The sequence below is a fragment of the Halichoerus grypus genome, chromosome 2 (genome assembly GCF_964656455.1).
Source record: "Halichoerus grypus chromosome 2, mHalGry1.hap1.1, whole genome shotgun sequence".
Classification (NCBI taxonomy): domain Eukaryota; kingdom Metazoa; phylum Chordata; class Mammalia; order Carnivora; family Phocidae; genus Halichoerus; species Halichoerus grypus.
Window position 1 is genome coordinate 157,324,875 of NC_135713.1, and position 19,482 is coordinate 157,344,356.

The window sequence follows — 19,482 nt, forward strand, 5'->3', positions numbered from 1 at the left end:
GAATCATCTATCTATCTATCTATCTATCTATCTATCTATCTATCTATATCTATCTATCTATCGATCTATCATCTATCTAATCTGTCATCTATCTACCTATCTGATCTATCTATCTATCATCTATCTAATCTGTCATCTATCTACCTATCTAATCTATCATCTATCCATCATCTATCTAAAGATACAGAGATATCTAGAGGAGATTTATTATGGGAGTTGGCTCATAGGGTTATGGGGGTTAAGCAGTCCCACACTCTACCATCTGCAAACTGGGAGTATAATTCAGTCTGAATCTGAAGAAGGCAGGAGAATATGGACATTCCATCTCAAGGGAGAGAGAGAATTCACCCTTCCTTCACCTTTTTTGTTGCATTCAGGCCCCCAAAAGATTGGATGATATCCGCCCACATTGGTGAAGGTGATCTTTTACTCAGTCTATTGAATCAAGCATCCATCTGCCCCAGAAACACCTTCACAGAAACAGCTTGAAATAATGTTTTACCAGTTATCTGGGCATCCCTTTGCCCAGTCAAGTTGACACGTCAAATTAATCACACATCCTGTGAAAGCAGCCCTAGACAGCATATGTAAACAAGTGAACCTGGCTTTTTTTCTAATAAAAATGTAGTAGTGGGGGCACCTGGGTGGCTCAGTCAGTTAAGTGTCTGCCTTCGGCTCAGGTCATGATCCTGGGATCAAGCCCCGTGTTGGGCTCCCTGCTTAGCAGTTAGTCTGTTTCTCCCTCTCCCTCTGCCTCTCTGCCTGCTTGTGTGCTCTCTCTCTCAAATAAATAAATAAAAATCTTTAAAAAAAATGTACTAAGGGCGCCTGGATGGCTCAGATGGTTAAGCGTCTGCCTTCAGCTCAGGTCATGATCCCAGGGTCCTGGGATCGAGCCCCGCATCGGGCTCCCAGCTCAGTGGGGAGCCTGCTTCTCCCTCTCCCTCTGCCATTCCCCCTGCTTGTGCTCTCTGGCTCTCTCTCTCTCTGTCAAATAAATAAATAAAATCTTTAAAAAAAAATGTACTAGTGGACAACTAAAATTTGAATTTCCTCTAAATCTGATGAGTCACAAATATTCTTCTTCTTTTAATTTTGTAAAAACCATTTAAACAGGTAAAAGCTATTATCTCAGGAGCCATGTGGAAGCAAGCAGTGGGCCAGATGTGGCCCATGGGACTTAGTTTGCTGACCCCTGTGTTTGAGATTTCAAATAAGCTTCCTACGTAGTAGCTGGCACAGAATGGGTACTCAAAAAAAAAAAATTTACTTCACAGGTGAATTTAAAAAGAATGAGAAAATGAATGAAGGAATACAGGAATGAAATCACAATAAAAAAATATTTGACTGATCCCAAGGAACTCTGAAAATGTCTTTGGTCATTTTTCTTTTTAATTGGAGTCCAGAGTTCCATGTCTGGACCCCTGTGCATTCAGTCCTCAACCTCGTATGGGCCAGGTCTGCTGCCAGCCACTGAGCAGACAAGAGTGGATGAGACAGGCCCGCCCTCTTAGAGCTCGAGCCCTAGAAGGGGCTTTAGTGAGCGAACAAGGAATTACATCACTTTGCAAAATGCCTATGAGACAGGACAGGCTACTCTGGGATCACAAGGGATGCAACCAGTCAAGATGGAGTCAGGATTCCTTAAAAGTTAGGAAGGTCGAGTAAGGTGGGGCAGGCGGACCCTTTGACCTCCACCAAGACAGGACCCCTTTGCCTTCTGATCAGACCCAGCTCGTGTAAGTCAGGAGCAAATTCTGGGATTCTCTATTAGAGTTCATCCAAAGGGCTTGTTATGGACTGAATGTGTGTGTCTCCCTAAAATGTATATGTTGAAATACCATCCCCCAATTTGATGGTATTTGGAGGTGGGCCTTTGGGGAGTGGTTAGGTCATGAGGATGGAGCCCTCACAAATGCCCTTTATTAGAAGATAACAGGAGAGAGAGAATTCTTCTCTTAGTCATGTGAACAGACAATGAGAAGATGGCTGCCTATCAACCAGGAAGTGGGCTCTCACCAGATCCCAAATCTGTCAGCACCTTGATCTTGGACTTCCCAGCTTCCAGAACTGTGAGAATTAAATGTTTGTTGTTTAAGACACTCAGCCTGTGGTATTCTGTTAGAGCACCCCAAACTGATAAAGACAGGGCTCACTTAATCTTCAGGATACTTCTCTAAAGTTCTCCAACAAGTCCTCTGAACGTTAATTCGCACGTTTGTCGGTTATAAATTCCAATAATTTGAGATAAATTTTCTTTTTTTTTTGAGATAAATTTTCATTTTAAAACACATGTAAAATATTTTCCTCCAGTAAAGAAAAACCGAGCCCTGCTCCCATGTGTTTTTTTTTATTTTTTATTGTTATGTTGATCACCATACCACCACCATCATTAGTTTTAGATGTAGTGTTCCATGATTCATTGTTTGCGAATAACACCCAGTGCTCCATGCAGAACATGCCCTCTTTAATACCCATCACCAGGCTAACCCATCCTCCCACCCCCCTCCCCTCTAGAACCCTCAGTTTGTGAATTGTCCCATGTGTTTTTATGAAAGATACAGCAAGGTTCTCAAAGTGGAGGTTTCTTGCATGTCCCTTAGATAAAAGCTAGGGAAATAACATTAAATCTTAACAGAGTGGAAGTGTTTCTGAAAGGAACTAAGATAATACGCACCAGACACATGGCTTTCTGAAGAGCTAACTCAATACCAGGCTTGAGCTCAAAGAATGTAGATGAATGGATGTTTAACATGAGCCCTCAATGCTCTCTTACACACATCAAATGTCTCCAGCCAGCTTCTGGCAAGTGCTGAATTGTAGCAAATTCATGATGGGTTTCTCTGATGCATTCCTGAAGTGTCGGTGGATCCCACTTTAATCATTGAAAGGCAAAGCCAGCCTTCCAGGAAGGTGGAGAAAGCCATACACAGTGTGATGGGAGAGGCAGGAAGGCCCATTACCCAAAACCATCTGCGCATATCCAGGTGCCACAGGGCTGTAAGCCCTCCACTACAGCAAACCTGATCACATTGCTGTCCCCACCCGGCTTTGTTTAGGGGCTCCCCATCAACTTTCAAATAAAATCCACATCCCTTGGAGTGATATAAAGGGATCTTCCTAGGAAAAAAAATTAAGTTAGATCTCTACCTCATGCTTTAAACCAAAATAATTTCCAGATGCGCCGAAGAGTTAAATGTAAGAAAGAAAACCTAAAAAGAACCTGGAAAAAAAATACAGAGAAGTGAGCATTCTCTGATCTGGGGATTGTTAAGATTTACAAAACATGCAAGCAAAAAGGGAAAGGATGGATAAATTGAACCATATAAAAATTTGAAAAAAAAAATATATCACAGAAATGAAACTAATGAAATTGAAAGGCAGGAGGCAAAAGGAGAGACTATTTTACTATACGATGAAGAGTTAATATTTTAAAATGCACGTAGCACTTTGCAAAGAAATGAGAGGGAAAAAAGATAAATATGGCAACAGAAAAAAAATGGGCACAAGGCATGAACAAAAGAAAAGAAATTCAGTGGTTTATGCAACAAATCTTTATGCCTAGTCCATGCCAGATCCTGTGTCTGTTAATATGAAAAAGCATTGTGGGTGGAGGGTGATGTGGTCTGTCCAGCCAACAGAACCCAGCCCCTGGGAATGTTGGTTGCCTGGAGCTCTGGCTGAATCCCTTTCTACACTTCCCTCCCGCAAAGGTAGTTGTCTCTCCCAAGATGCAGTCCCTCCCCTGGCCCACACCCAGCGACTGGTCAAAGGAGGGGCTGCAAAGGATAGACCCCTTGCTTCAAGTCAAGACAACTCCAAAGGCAGCCCAGTTTATAGTTCAGCCTCTCTTCTGCCCAGTCCTGTTCTGCTCACACTTTCAGGTGGTATCTCCAGGATTGCTCCCCAACAGACACACTGCAGCCAATCTACCTCAGAAGACGAGACACAAGACAGGTGTTCAGCTTCACCAGTAGGCAAAGAAATGGAAGCAAGGACATGCCTTTTTGCCTATCAAATTAAACAAGATATTTCTTGAATGAGAATATGCAATGTTTCATAAGACAATGGGTGCTCTCAAATCAGCCTGATGAGGCTACAAATTGGAACAGCTTTTCTAAAGCTTAAGTTGGCAGATGTGTCAGATTCATGTATACACATAACATATGATCCCTCCAATTCTAAAGATTTGGTCTTCTGGAAATATTTATAAAGGAGGTGACTTTCATTTTAGACATGCTGAGTGTGTAGGGAAAATATCCAGTAAGAATCTAAATGTCCATGCAAAGGGTAATTCTTTAATAAAGCATTACACATACCTACTATGCAGCCCTTATGAATCATTTTATGTCAAGACAACTTCAAATAAAATCCACATCCCTTGGAGTGATATAAAGGGACGCCATCGGAAAATATTCATAAGACTTTAAGCTTACCAGATGGTTAACGAAATGGCATGTATATTATGAGCTCAGTTTTTTATAATTTACCTCTTGCATGGAGGGGGGCCCTTAAATTGTTGTAATTGGGGTCACAAGCTGGGGCCTGAGAGATAATTCGGCTTGCAGGTGCATTGTATTTGGCCAAAACAGAATTTAAAATTTAAATAATTTACATACCTGGTGGGGGGCGGGGGTGGAGAAATGTAGCCTCTCCATTGTGCCACGGTCCCCACTGTTATTATGTCTTTTTTTTTTTCCTTTCCTAGATCTTGAAGGCATTGAGTTTGTGACTCATTTTAAAGCTGAGAGCAAAAAGAGGAGAGTGACTTTTGCTCCGAAAAACATATTCATGGTCTGTTTGTGGCTGTGGGCTGAGAGCCTGTGAAGACAGTTTCATTTTTTAACTTGAGCAAGTGGAAAGGGGTTCCCATGCACCCTGGTGGGAACAGTGAAAGAGAAGGTGATCCCCTGAGCAGAGATGGTGTCTTCCAGGGGAGACATGTTGAGTTTGAGGTGCTCGTGGGATGGTTAACTGAAGATACCCATGAGAAGTAGGATCTCTGGGTGTACAATTCTGAATAAGATGGTCAGTGAAGGCTTCAGCATGAGTGAATTCATCAGCACAAATGTGTAATGCTGACGCGGGCTTGGGCCAAACCCAGAGAAATGAGCCTTTTCAACTGGCATGGGACTTGGCCAAGAGCAGCTTGCGAAACCATTGACCTTTCTTCTCCAAGGACTCTCTTCTGAGGCTTCATAGACATGACCTTCTTGTGATTTCCCTTCCCGGGCAGTGAAGGAAGAGTCCCCGAAAGAGGAGAAGACCAAGTAAGTATAGGGAAGTGTCAGAGAGGCTAATAAAAGAGAAAGTTTCAGAATGGAGGTAATGATCAATTGTAGCAAATAATGCAAAAAAAAAAAAAAGGAGAGGGAGTTAAGGATTTTCAAAAGTGTCTCTTGAATTGAGCAATAATAAGGTTTTCAAACACCTGGGAAATAGTAGGTTTGGGGGAATGAAAAGTGTCAGAGCTTTGAGGCGAGAGTAGGAGGTGAGGAACAGGTGACAGCAGGTAACACCAACTCCTTCAAGAGGTAATGATGACTAACGTTCTATAAATTTTGCAGGGGAGCACTCTGTGTGTGTGTGTGTGTGTGTGTGTGTGTGTGTGTGTGTGTGCAGTGGGCCAAAGCAGACCGCCTGGGGGCCAGAGAGTAAATATTTGAGGTGCTTTGGGCCAGATGATCTGAGTCACAACTGTTCAACTCTGCCATTGTAGAATCTTCACATCATTTTATGGCTTCCGGTGCATCTGTTTAGAACGTTAGTTCTCAAAAGTTCAGCTTGCCTCAGAATCACTTGGCAGGCTTGTTAAAGCAGATTGCTGAGCCCCACCCCAGAGTTTCTGATTCAGTAGGTCTGAGGTGGGGCCTGAGAATTCGTATTTCTAGCAAGTTCCCAAGTGATGCTACTACTTAGCTGGTCCAAGGACCACGAGTGGACAACCACTGTTCTAGGCTTCAGCTGTGGCTGTCAGATCTCCCCATTAAAACTGAATTCAGCCATGGAAAAGACTAAGATTTCCATTTCTTTTAAGGTTAACCGCGCCCTCTCGGGCAACTTCATACAGCTCAACCCTCACAAAACACAGCCCTGCTGCCTTCCCAATGTGTAACAACCTGCAAGCAAGAGGTAAAAGCTAATGTATAAATATTTACTCTGGGCTTTTTTCTTCCCAGTAGATCATGAAAGGTCCCAGCTGCCAGGGCAGAAGAGGATCATCTAAATACTTCATTTTAGCGGTGTGGTGAAAAATGTTTAACAACTGATTTAAGTTGGGAGGGGTGCCGAGGTGCATCATTTGCCAATTTCGGCTGTGTAAATACTCCCACCATGGCTGAATTCAAGCTACCAGTGTGATGTCACTAAATGCAAGACTGGGTAAAGACATCCACCATTGACTCCACTGAGCCACTGTTAAGTGAACTCCAGTCTACCACTGCATAACTTCCCTTGGGATTCACAGGAAGATGGTAGTTGGCAGGAAAATCACAGCTGCTGAATGCTCAGTGGCTCAGCCCAGCTGAGCTCCCGGACTGTCTGGTTTTCACTGGGGGTCTCTAGCTTCTGATATGTAAAATGCTGAAACTACTCTTCCTTAGGTTCCAGTGGAAACCAGTTTACATTTATAGCTGCCCAAAACCTATCCTAGGATGCCTCTCAACCCCACCCACTCCACCTGCTTATCTTCAGAAATGTTCCAGGGTGAAAGAAGTCCAAGAATAGGGAGCAGCGGGTCTGGGCATTGTTTCAGTTAGGATGGCAGAAGTTGATTTCGTTCTTAGAACCGCTGAGAAAGGACCAGGCAATGTGTTCTCTTGGCATAGTCTCTCCTGCTTCTAGTCATCAGGCTTTCAGAAATCTCAAACGGATAAAGCAGAGCTTTCAACCACAGCTTCCCATTAGCATCACCTGTGTAGTGTTGTTTATTTTTTTTAATGTATAAATACCCACCCCCAGATCTCATGACTTAATTAATCAGGAGTGGGGCTTGGGCTTGAGTATCTGTAAGAGGGGTTTCTGATGTACAACTATGGTTGAGAACCCCTGAGACAGAATCATCGATCTTTCATCCAAAGGGACCCAGACCCCAGTTAGTCCAACCCTCATTTGAAAGATGAGAAAACGAAAACCCAGAAAGACTTAGTCATTTGTCCAAGCTCACAAAGCTAGTTAATTATACAGTGGGGCTTAGAATCTGTGCCCTGTGACTTCCAATCCCTTGTTCTTGCCAATGGACCATAATAGGTCTCATGGTCTGAAAGGCATTGACACCAAAGAGAGTTGGCCTTCTTGAACTTTCCTTTGACAAGGGCCTGGGGACTCGGGGACTCAGCCTGGTGCTCTTTATTTCCATATGGAAGTCCCTCATGTTTCTATTGGAAGAAGACAAACAAGGCATGGTTTTGCTCCCCACCTCCATCAATACCATCGACAGGAAGTTGTCTTTGAAACCTCTTTCTCCTCAGTCTAAGAGAAAATGTTTTCTTAACTTGGCAAGCTCACAAATATCAAAAAAAAAAAAAGAGAGAGAGAGAGAGAAAGAAAGAAAAAAAAAGATTAAATTTGCTTTTAAGTTACCAAATGCACCATGCAGGTCTGTAATTGACCATGAGAGTGTCGGGAAAATATGATCTATCCTCTATAAATCAGGAAACCTTAAACAGGCTCTCTAATCGTAAATGCCGATCCTGGCAGTGTCCAAAAAGGCTCATGTTTATAAATTGTTCCCTGATGTTTTAAGTAAGTGCACAAACACAAATCATACTGAGGACTTCAGAAAAGACTTAGCTGTGTGGCAATTTATTATAAGCAGTGTAATTTTCATCAGTCAGGCAGCCCTACACTGTAATTACCTCTCCACCGAAAGAGTTACAATTGCTTTCATTACATTTTCCTAGTCATATGCTCGTCTGGATTGCCACAGAGACACTGAATGGAAAATGCATTTATTTATTGTTAGTCCTCCTAATGGCTTGTTACTTGGTTTCTAAAGATGTTATCAAGTCACTTGCTTTCCCTACTCCTCCCACTCGGACTAGTGGCATTTATGGCCACACAAAAGAAGCTCAACTTGAAAACTCTCAGCTCGTGGTGAGCATCCGAAAATTGACCAACATCTCCAAATTAACCCAACCCTGGTCTAGGAGTCTTCATTCAACTGGCTTAAATTCAAGTGCTGAAGATTAATTAAAGCCACATGCCATTGAGCACAACGACCAGCCCCCTGGTCACAACCGAAAAGAAACCACATTTTGTTCCCTATAGTTAGAGCTTTACAGGAACATTTAAAGGACCCCAAAGGTGATCTAGAGTCCGTCTCCCACATGGGTGGGTGCTGTAATTAGAGGGCATGGTCACACCTCGGACCTTGAAACATGCAAAAGGCAGGGGACGGTTCCATCCTTCTCATAGTCCTATTTAACCTTGTTACCATGAAAGATAAAATGGGAAACAGAGGTCCTAGATTTGGAAGGTTGGAGCAGGTGGGTGGTGAGTAGACTGTGTCTACACAGTGATGGATGAGTTTTATCAAGCTAGAGCATTTTGCCAGTCATTGATGAAGGGTTTGCTTATTGTCTAGGACAAGAGGCAACTCTGAGTCACCCTCCACAGAAGTCTTCTAAGGAATCTGCCATGTGCCGGCAGCTCGGCCACTCAGTAGCTGTGACTCAGAGCAAGACATGTAACCTTCCAGAAGCTCTCCTCCCCAAAAGTCCACTAAAAAGCCAATGATGGGAGGTGCAAACAATGACTCTTTCAACTTGTACATCAAACTTGGAACACAAAGGAAGGGAAGGGGTTGTCAACACCGAGAGAATTCCTTCCCATGTGGTTTTTTTCTTCTTGTCTTTACTTTTCTTATTTAAATCCATGTCACTACTTACATCAATAGTGGTCCTGCCTAGGAAATCCTCACTAGCCGAATCGAGAAAGGACATATTAAGTAGTCTAGAAACACAGAGTGCTAATGTTTTAAATTTCAGAAAGATGCCAGCAGTATCACCTGCTCTAGTGGTCTTATTTATAGATAAGAAAACTGAGGCCCAGAGATGCTCAGTAATGTGTCAAGAGTCACAGAAACACTTCATAACCAGACTCCCAGCTACCAGTCCAGATTTTGCTGTACCAAAGTCGATTTCTCCCTGATGCACTTGATGAGCAACTAGCGGGTTGCCATTAAGGAATGCTGTTCTCCTGACTTTGCCCCGCACATAACAGAGTATGCACCTTCTTGAGCGTGTGTATGAAGTGGCTTAGAAAAGGAGACCCACTAAGGCTAGCTGTATCTGATGGTCCATCTTCCTTCTACAGTCTTCCCTTAGAATTACTCTTAGGTCTGGAGTGTGGGAATAAAAACACACTCTCCCCATGGTGGGCGAGCCCTGGGGATGCCAGCCACGTAGCATGAGTCTATGTGTGCAGTGACAAAGTTCATAGGTGTATGCATGTCCATTTTGTGCTCAGCTGCTGGGGAGCTCAGGAACAGCCTATTCCCACCTTGAACTGCTTCCCGTGAGCGTGAGGGACAGGCCCAATTTCACCCAACCCCAAATGAGCCCAGGTGGGCTGTGCCACCTCCGGTTAGAATGAATTCAAAAGATTTCCCTGTGACAGCTGGGCATAAACCATGCTTTCTAAGGCTGGTTCATTCAGGGTAAAAATTTCTGCCTTGTATGATTTGTCGAATGGAAGAGCTCTTGCTCTTGGATGAGTCTGTCACTTCTGCAGAAATCCTATACCCTCCATTTCCTCCCATTTGCTTGCATTTCACAAATGGCCACATCATTTTGTCAAATTGTGGAGCCACTTGGAAATTGGGCATAGAGTTTTGCATAATCATTCATGTCATGCCAGTGACACCCCGTGATTACATATAATGGTCTCTGAGGAGTCCCTGATGCAGGAGAATGCTACCTGGTTGGCCTCGGAGCCAAGTCGCATTACAACCACTTCATAGAGAGGGACACTGAGGGGGAAAAGAGCGACATCTACCCCGGGCCCCTGTACAGATAGGCAGGAAAAGCAGGAAGCTCCGCTTTCTTCAGTGAGCTGGTGTCAGGAAATGAATTAGTAGCCTTGTCTAAAAGGAATTCTCTTGAAAATCATTTCAGTTAAATTGATTTCTGAGCCTAGACACAAAGCCAAATTTCACTAAAATTTCACCAGGAGCGGAAAAAAAAATTAGCTTTTGCTTCAAGATACTTCATCTGTGAAGATAAAGGCACAACCGTTTTTCAAGAGTAGAGGGATGTTAGTAACAGATAGCGTGTAACGTAGGTTCATGAGGGTTCATTGCTATTCTCTCTATAGTTTTCTGTGTATTTAAAATGTGTCACATTAAAACTTTTTTTTTTCCATAAAACATAATGTTTCTGTTTGGATGTGAGGATCGTTGAAATGTTTGACCACACTGTTGAATTCCAGATTGTGTCAGGGGATGGGGGGAGGGCAATGCACCCCGAGAGATTTCAGAGAGAAGTAAAAATCTCTAAACAGGCAGTGAGTTGGAAGGACAGAGGCATCGTGCGCCCCCTTTTCCAGGAAGAACCATGGAGGCAGGAAGTTCCTAGGGGTGAAAAGGTTGCATGGTGTGTCAGGGTAGACATGTAGTCATGTAGAGTTTCCCGGAACCTGCCTCAGTAATGGAGATGCAAAAAGGGCCACATACACCCTGGAGTGGCATGGAAGTTATGGAAATGCCTGCCGGACCAGAAGAGGCAGAGCAAGAGAAATAAGGAGCCTCTTGGTCAACGCCGTGTAGCCAGATGACATTATAGGCACCGTTCCCCAAAACTTCAGTGCAATTCCCACCACCTGAAATGACATTGTATGTCCAACACTAAGGCAGTGGAAATGAAATAAATTGAGACAAGATTTAATCCTTAATTCTTTCCCCTCTTAATTTCTGTAACACTTCATCTGTGCCCTCTGGTTTTAGGGCTTATTTACGAGTTGCCTTGCTCGCTCTTTTCTGATGTGTGTTACACTTACCTCACTGCAGACTGTAAATCCTCTGAGAGCTGGGGATTACGTTGTATACTTTTAAAGGCTTCCCTGGCTCAGCTCAAGACCTACCTTTAGTACAATCTTCTCTGATGATTACGGTCTACGCCATCCTTGTGTCTTCTAATATTCGTAATGTCTGTATTACAGTTAACGTGTTGGGATGGTCTTGGCACTCACTTTCTGCACACAGTTGATATTTTATTATGACAGTATATTTCTATGTTAATAAAATGACAGAGCAATAACAATCCTTGTGAGATGCTGTGGGAAGGAGAGCAGCAGATACTCTCATTTCTCCAGTGCTACTCCTGGGTTCAGCCCCCTTCTTCCTTGCCCACCTTCATTCTAGAGGTGAGAGAAGCTCTGGCTTTATTTTTCTTTGAAGAAGCTTGCTGAGGACTTCTGGAAAGGCTCTTACTCTTCCCCATTGATGGGGACACATGTGGCTGGCAACACCTCTTCTTTCCCCTTCTTCTTGCCTAGATTGTGTATTCTGGATGTGATACCTGGTGTTAGGGTAACCACCTTGGGACTATGGGGGGGAGGCAAAAGGAATGACAGCGTTGGCATCTCTAACTTCACTGAGGTGCTGAACCAAAGCCAGCAGCCACATACCAGGCTTCTTACGGTGTGACCGCAACCCCATGACAAAATGCTCAGGCTTTATTCCATGTGATGGGTGGCCATGTTGGGAGGGAGGTGATTTTGCCTCCCTTTAATGAAGATAAGTGGTAGCCATATAAAGGAGTATGGGAGTGCTAGAGGCAGGAACACAATTAAGAAGCTATTCCTTTCATTGAGGTAAATCACAAGGAGGACCAGAAATAGGGCGATAGCAGGAAGGATGAACATCTGGGGAGGGACATAAGACATCCTGTAGTTGTAGAATTAACAAATGTGGGTAACTAGTTGGAAATGGGATGAGGAGAAGAAAGACGGAAGTAGAGACCATTTGGAGGTTTATCAGGTACCCAGATGGATGGTGTTACTATGGCGGTATGATTTCCAGGAGATCAGGGATTTCAGGATGGAATGCAGGCTGTATAAAAATAGAAGCAGACTGAAAGGTTCATCAGAGTGTCTCCGATAGTATAAATCAGCTGCAACCACGCTCAGTCTCATGTCATTTATGTAATTTTCAAACCCTTAGATGAGAGCATGGAATTGGCATAGCTTGGACCACGCGCCCATCTTGATCAGGGATGAGTAGGCACCCGGAACCACAGTCCCACTAAGACTGTGTGCAATGGAAGGAAGGAAGGAAGTAACCCAAAGGAAAAGCGGGGCACTATTAGGAGAAGGAGGAAAAATGGAGTTTGGGAAAAAGTTATTCATGTCCATTATACCTAATCATGTAATAATTCTAAAGGCTGATGGAAAGATGGAGCACCTGTGCAAGAAGAAATTGAGTGAAGATTGGATTTCTGTCTCCCTTGTCTAGAGACCCCTAAGGTTGTACCTTTCTTTTGGTTTACTTCTTCCAAAAAGAAGTCTAACTCCCGCCTTCCTCCTCAAGAGCAAATCTTATCTTAAGGCATTAGCAGCAGCACAGTATGACTATGGGAATAACGAATGCCAGCAATGTAAAGGCGAAAGTCTTACTTTTAGTGAGAAAAAAATCAAGGGTCTGTGCTTTTCAAAAACTGACCCTAAGAGGAGATGGCCAGATGTGTGGCACTTTGAATGACAAAGGAATGGTTTCAGGGGATGGTGGGACAGATCAGGCTTCCCTAGAAACGTTTCCCAGCTTCTAAACCAGAAAACCAGAAGCAGAAGCTTCAGATCATTTGGCTCAAGGCTCATTCACCAGGAACAGGAATATTCTGGCATACTCTAGAATAAGGCAAAGGCTCTCTCTTCCCTCTCCCCCTTCCAACACCCCCTTAACAGTATTCAAACAAGAGCTTAAAGGAAAGAGTAAACAAATCAGAGCTGCTCCATGTGAAATCAAATTTGAGGGCTTGAATATTGCCCCCAGTCCCCCTTGTTCAGCCTGTAGTTTTTGCTGCACACCACCCAAAACTAATGACTTCAGACAATGGCCATTCATTTAGCTGATGTTTCAGGGAGTCAGCAAGTTGGGTTGGGCTCTGCTAACCAGTTCTCAGCTGGGGTCATTCCTGCATTGGCAATCTGCCATCTATCAGCTAGGCAGCTCTACTTACAGGGTTTGGCTGGTTGAGATGACAACTACTTATCATGCCATAGACAGAACTGGGCTGCTCACAGTTTCCAAGAGCCTTAGGAGGGCAAGCCCTAAGGCACAAATGCTTATCAAGCCTTGGCTTTTCTCACAACTGATAGTGTCCCACTGGCCAAGGCAAGTCACATATCCAACCCAGTTTCCAAGAGTAGAGAAACAGTCTCCACCTCCTGGTGAAAGGATTTGTAGTGGTACATTGCAAGGAGAGGAACACAGGAATGGATAGAATTTGTGACCATGCTTCAGTCTTCCATAGAAGGTAAACTCTGATGGGATTCCATGGATCCAAATTTGGAAACCAATGGGCTAAGCTAACCTGATTTATCCAGCCTCACTCTGCATGGATGACTTCCAGCCCACCTAACTAATATGAGGGGAGCCAGCTATATCCAAATCTCTTATTTTCTTCAGGCTTCTGGGTGAATAAGTTAGCAAGAGCGACTCCACTGCCCAGCTAAATCGACATTTATCTTGCCTCCCCAGCCTGAGCCATCTGCCCTAACACTGCTTGCTCCTTTAAAATGCAGCATTAGCAGATAGAGACCCCTGTGCCTTCCACAGACCTTGGAAAGACAGGCTGGCTTTCCATGTAGCACGTTCTGCTGATGGTGAAACAGTTCAAAGCCGGATAATTTAAAGCTCTTATTTAACTCAAAGAATTCATTTGTCTTTTGATCCACCTATCACTCTGTCAAATGCTCCCTTCCCTATCATATTCAAACACACACCCCCTTCAGAAGCTGGTAAACTCATCCCCTGCCAAGGAATGGATTTTCCCCATATTGCGCTATCTGAGTGATAAAAGGGTTTAATGTCCCAAGTTCATTTTTCAGTAGCTAACTCAGATACACCCGACACAGCAAAGCGCCTAAGCTCTTTCTGCAGTTATTAAACTGTTATCCCTAATTCCTTTGGAGACTCAACCTAGCAGCAACGATTCTGAGGCACTTCCTATTAAATCTGCATTGTGCACAGAGAGATAAAGCAGGCCAGCTCGACCCTGTTTACAAGGATGACAGAGAGCTCCTGCAGGCTGCTGGTGCTGTCAGCACTTTTTCTTCTCAGAAAGGTTGTGCGAGACGGTCCCTCACAGTCCCTGGCCCAGGCACATTCGCCAACTTTTGTGGACTCTGCTAAAACACTTCCAGGGTAGGAGCTCAGAGCCGCCGGGCAACACCATGGGGCGGTTTTACCTTAGGCACGGCGTGAGCATGCCAGAAGCTCCACCAACCTGAGAGGGACAGGAGATTCCAGACACATCTATACAAAGCCAAAAATCAGTCTGCAAGAAAACAAACTTGTGTGGTGTGATACATAAAAGGGGTCTCCAAATTGCGTGCACAGCTCCCGAGGGGGATATAAGAGGATGCACTGATGGATAAAAACAATACATTAGAATTATAAAAAGAAAAAAAAAGAAATTAAGTTTTCCTAATTTTCTAATATATAGATTTTCTCAAGCACCCTTAAGTGGTCTCCATGTGAGGTGGCGCATGTCTCATGGGACACACGGGTCCACCACAGGAAGAGGTAGAGGGCAGACTGAAGAGGTGTCCTCCCTCACTGATACTTTAAGCAGACTGTGACATATCCGTTTATGTGAGACCCGTATAATTAATTTAATGACTACATGATTTATTTAATCTAAACCAACTCTTATGACACAGACCAGCGGCTTAAGAAGGATTCTTGCAAAGACATTAGAAGTGAAGATACAGTGATAACGTGGCCTCTCGGCAGCAATAGACAGGCAGTCCATTCTCCCCTTGCTATTTGATCTCCCAGTCAGCCACCCGATGAGGAAAAAAACAAAAAGAATGGGACTAATTAGATCTGACGAAAGTTTGAAATATGAATGTACATCCACTACAGTCGATGGTAAACCTCATCCAAAGTACCTTGAAGTATGAGCTAATGATGCTTGCAAACTTTCAAGATTAGAAAGACACTTTATTGCTTATTTCTTATTTATCCCAACCTTTTGTAATTTCTATTCTGCACATGTCTTATAATATAAATAAAGATGCATACATTGGAGATGCATGGTAAGATATTTTTAACCAATGGGGTACTACAACCGAAAATAATTTGGACTGTGACAAAATGCACGGATCTGGAGGCATTATGCTAAATGACAGGTCAGACGGAGAAAGACAAATACCATATGATATCACTTATATGTGGAATCTAAAAACAAAACAAAACTCATAGATACAAACAGCAGATGAGGTGCTGGTGGGGGTGAAGGGATGAAATGGGTACAGAGGGTCAAAAACTATAAGCTTCCAGTTATAACATAAGTAAGGCCCGGGGATGTCATGTACAGCATGGTGATTATAGTTAATAAAACCGTATTACAAATTTGAAAGTTGCTAAGAGAATAGGTCTTAAAAGTTCTCATCACAAGAAAAAATTTTGTAACTGTGTATTATGAGGGATCTTAACTAGACTTATTGTGGTGATCAATTCACAATATATACAAATATCAAATCATTATGTTGTACACCTGAAACTAATATAAGGCTATATGTCAATTACACCTCAATAAAAAAGTAAAAACAGTGGCAATTATATTACTTTACATAGTTTTCTAATATTTAAACCTCATAATTACATAAAAAAGTGAGAATAAATTGGAAAGTGTAGTTTAAGAAGAAGGTAAAAAGGGCAGTCAACATTTGTGTAAAAAATTACATAGCTTTTCAAAAGTCAAACTTTGTATATTTCCCACTCATCATGGAGCCTCCAACTAAGAAAATAAAATTAAATTAGAAAGGTTATTAGATCTATTTTATTTGCTAACTGTTGTAGGTGTTTGCTTAAATTGAATTGTGTCCTCCCGGGTTCCCTAAAGACCATTCATTAAAAGATTTCTCAACGGGAAGTACAAGTGAAGAGGCATTCCTCCTGATGATGATAACATGACCTTCCCCACAACCAACAGTCATGTACTTCCTGAGTAAGGGTCCTCTTCAAAAAGCTTGATGTATATTAACACACTTAACTCCTCACAATAACCTTTTGAGACACTGTGGTGGACAGACTCTAAAGGTGGTCTCAGGTCCCCCAATTCTTGATGTCCATACCTTTAAGTAATCATCTACCCCCACCTTTGAGTGGTGGGCAGGACATGTGACTTATTCCTAATCAACAGAACACAGCAAAGGGGACATGATCATGTTACATAGTACTGCCTGACTTGCCAGGGCCTCTCTGTGTCCCTGGTTGGTTTTGAGAAAGCAAGAGGCCACACTGGGGTCCACATGGCAAGGAACCAAGGGTGGCCTTTGGTTAATAGCCAACAAGAAAATGAAGACCTCTGTCCCACAATCACAAGAAATACATTTTGTTGACACCCGCAATGAGCTCAGAAGTGGATCCTTCCCCGGTCGAGTGTCAGATGAGACCTCATCCCCAGCAGACACTGCCTCTGTGAAGAGGACTCAGCTGAGCGATGCCCAGATCCTGACCCCTAGAAACTGTGAGATAATAAATGTGTGTTGTCTTAAGCTGTGAGGTGTACAGCAATCTTGTTACTCAGCAATAGATAGCTAACACAGATGCGTGTCCATGCATCCTTGCTTTACAGATGGAAGCTGAAATAAATCGTCCAAGTTCACACAGCTAGTAAGAGGCAGAGCTGAGGTGAACACCTGGGAAGTCTGGTTCTGGAAGATTAGTCTTAACCATTCCACTTACTGCCTCTACAAATGCTTTACTTACTAGACCGCCAGTCATCTCCTTAGGGTAGGGACCCCTCTCCCGAGGCCACAGCCCCCTCCCTTGCAATCCCAGTGCCAAGACTGAGGCATGGCAATCATGCTGCACAAAGGAAAGAGTGGAGACAATGAGTCATGGATGTTCCTTCCAAGGCCCTGGCATCTGGGAAGGAGCAAAGCTTAGTAGCAGACCAAGGCTCCAGCTGTCTGTGGCTCTGAATAAGCTCTGCCAATAACTCATGCTTCCCCACAAATAAAGGAGGAAAATAAGTCTGTGGGTGTCACAGAATGAGTCTTGGCATGAAAGTCAGCACATTTAGGCTCTGACATTGGGTCTGCCAACCAGGAGGCCGTGGGAACCTGAGGAAGTCACTTAGCTTCTCTGGGCCTCTGTTTTCTCATTCTAGAAGGAAGAGTTTTGATTGGATGATTCTTAATGTCTCCAAAAAAATGTTTACCTAATTCTAAGGTACCATCTTGGTTCTGATACATTAAATGCCTTCCCCTTCCCTCAGTCCAGAACTGACAGGGCCTTCTTCATTTTGTCCACCTAATTTTGAAACCCAGGTGACACATTTCTAATGGAGACTAGGCAGGAGAAAGAAGAAAGAAAGAAAGAAAGAAAGAAAAAGAAAGAAAGAAAGAAAGAAAGAAAGAAAGAAAGAAAGAAAGAAAGAAAGAGAGGGAGAAAGAGGGAGAAAGAGAGAGAAAAGAAGGAAGGAAGGAAAGAAGGAAGGAAGGAAGAGGAAGGAAGGAGGGAAGGAAGGAGGGAGAAATCTCATGGGGTCAGAGATACAAGGAAGGATGGAATTAATAGCCAAAAAAGAAGAAATTCTCACCCAAAGCTATTGGAGCCCTGAGCCTCCAGCCTGGGCATTTCTACCCATCGCCCAAACTCAGCCACCAGGGCTCCTGTGTCCATGCATTCCCTTGCAGATTGAGTCCCAGCCTGCATGACAGTCTCATTTTTCACTGAATGCATGCAGTGAATGCTAAACTGTAATCTCTTTTTGCATGCTTCGGTTCCAAATTCATAACTGGAGGGGCAGACCCCGTTGTGTGCAAGCAACCACTGTTAGCCGCTCTGCCGAGCTGAGCCAGGCAGCCCCGCAATCTTGTGGCTTTTTCCCTGCTTCACACTTTGTCAAAATGCATCACGAGTGACACAAAGAAATGGCCACTGGAAACTCCCCGTTTTCCAATCCTTTTACTACCTAATTGTTCTTCTTCTTCAAGGCTTGGCCATCCTCAAAATAAGCCAGGGTCCCTGCCTGGGTTGCTTTCACTTTAAAGCAGAATGCACTACAAAAGAGAGGCCCTTCCCACAGCTCTGAGCTGGGCAGTGTTTGTCCTCATTGTCCTAGAGTCTGCTTTCTATGCTCCGAGCTGCCTCCAAGATGCTGTTTTACCCTTCCTCTTAGTGGCCAATCCCTTCCAGCACCACTAAAACATGATCCCATGAAGAAGATGGGGTGAAAAGTAAAGTAGATCTGCCCTGCAAGAATTCTCTGTGGGTTTCCCATTGCACTTAGAATGATGTCTACCTCCTTGCCATAAACCTGGGGCCCTGCCTGCCTACCCCCAACTTCACCCCCAGCACAGCTGGAAGATCAGTCCCCTCCAGTCTTTGCACATGCTGTTCCCTTTGCCATAATGTTCTTTGCCCAGAGCTCTCCATGGCTACCTCTTGCTGGTCATTAGTCTAGGGAATGGAGGCCAGCAATGTCGTCCCGATGTTGTCCTGGTCATCACCAGCCGTGCACATGGCTGGACTCCAGACCCCAGCATCTGTGACTCCACCTGAGGCTTCTGACCACCAGAGCCCACTCTGCCCTGAGGTAAGTCAGGCTGGTGACATGCCAGTGATTCAATGGCCCCAGGAGCAGCCTTCAATCTATTTATTCCTAGCACCCTTGCCCCACAGCTGGGATAACTCTGAGGCACAGGGTCTACACTGGATCCCCAGGTGCCCACACAGTCACTTGTTCGGCATCACACCCTCTACTCATTCCCTACTCTGTCTCACTTCTCCACTCCTCTCCTGGTCTTTTCTAGAATGACTTTCCCAATAAACTGCTTGCACTCCCATCCTTGTCTTGAAGCCTGGTTCAGAAATCCATCTAGGAGAATCTGCATTCCCCATTCTGTCCCTATGACCTTGTCCTATTTTCTTCACAGGTCTTGATCTCTGAATTCTTTTCTTGGTTTATCTGTTTCCTTACTCTTTTTTATCGACTGTCTTCTTGACGGAGAGAATATAAGCTCCACGAGAGGAGAGAATTCTTTATTTGTCCCAGCATCCGAACAACACCTGACACAAAGTAGGTGCTCAATGAATGTTTGCTGAGAAATGAATGAACTCAGGGTGCTTGGGTGGCTCAGTTGATTAAACATTTGCCTTCGGCTCAGGTCATGATCCCGGGGTCCTGGGATCCAGTCCTGCATCAGGATCCCTGCTCATCAAGGAGTCTGCTTCTCCCTCTCCTTCTGCCCCTCTGCATGCATGCACGTGCTCTCATTCCCTCTCTCATATAAATAAAATCTGTAAAA

General features: G+C 43.9%; 1 long non-coding RNA gene across 3 annotated transcripts in view; it reads right to left on the minus strand.

Moving 5' to 3' along the window:
- Positions 1-15,142: 15,142 nt before the first annotated feature.
- Positions 15,143-19,482, minus strand: part of LOC118537385 (uncharacterized) — a 69,854-nt gene continuing 65,514 nt past the window's right edge. For all 3 annotated transcript variants that reach the window (XR_013446016.1, XR_004918112.2, XR_013446015.1), the window contains one exon: positions 15,143-19,474. This is a non-coding gene — a long non-coding RNA (uncharacterized LOC118537385). The remainder of the gene's footprint in view (positions 19,475-19,482) is intronic.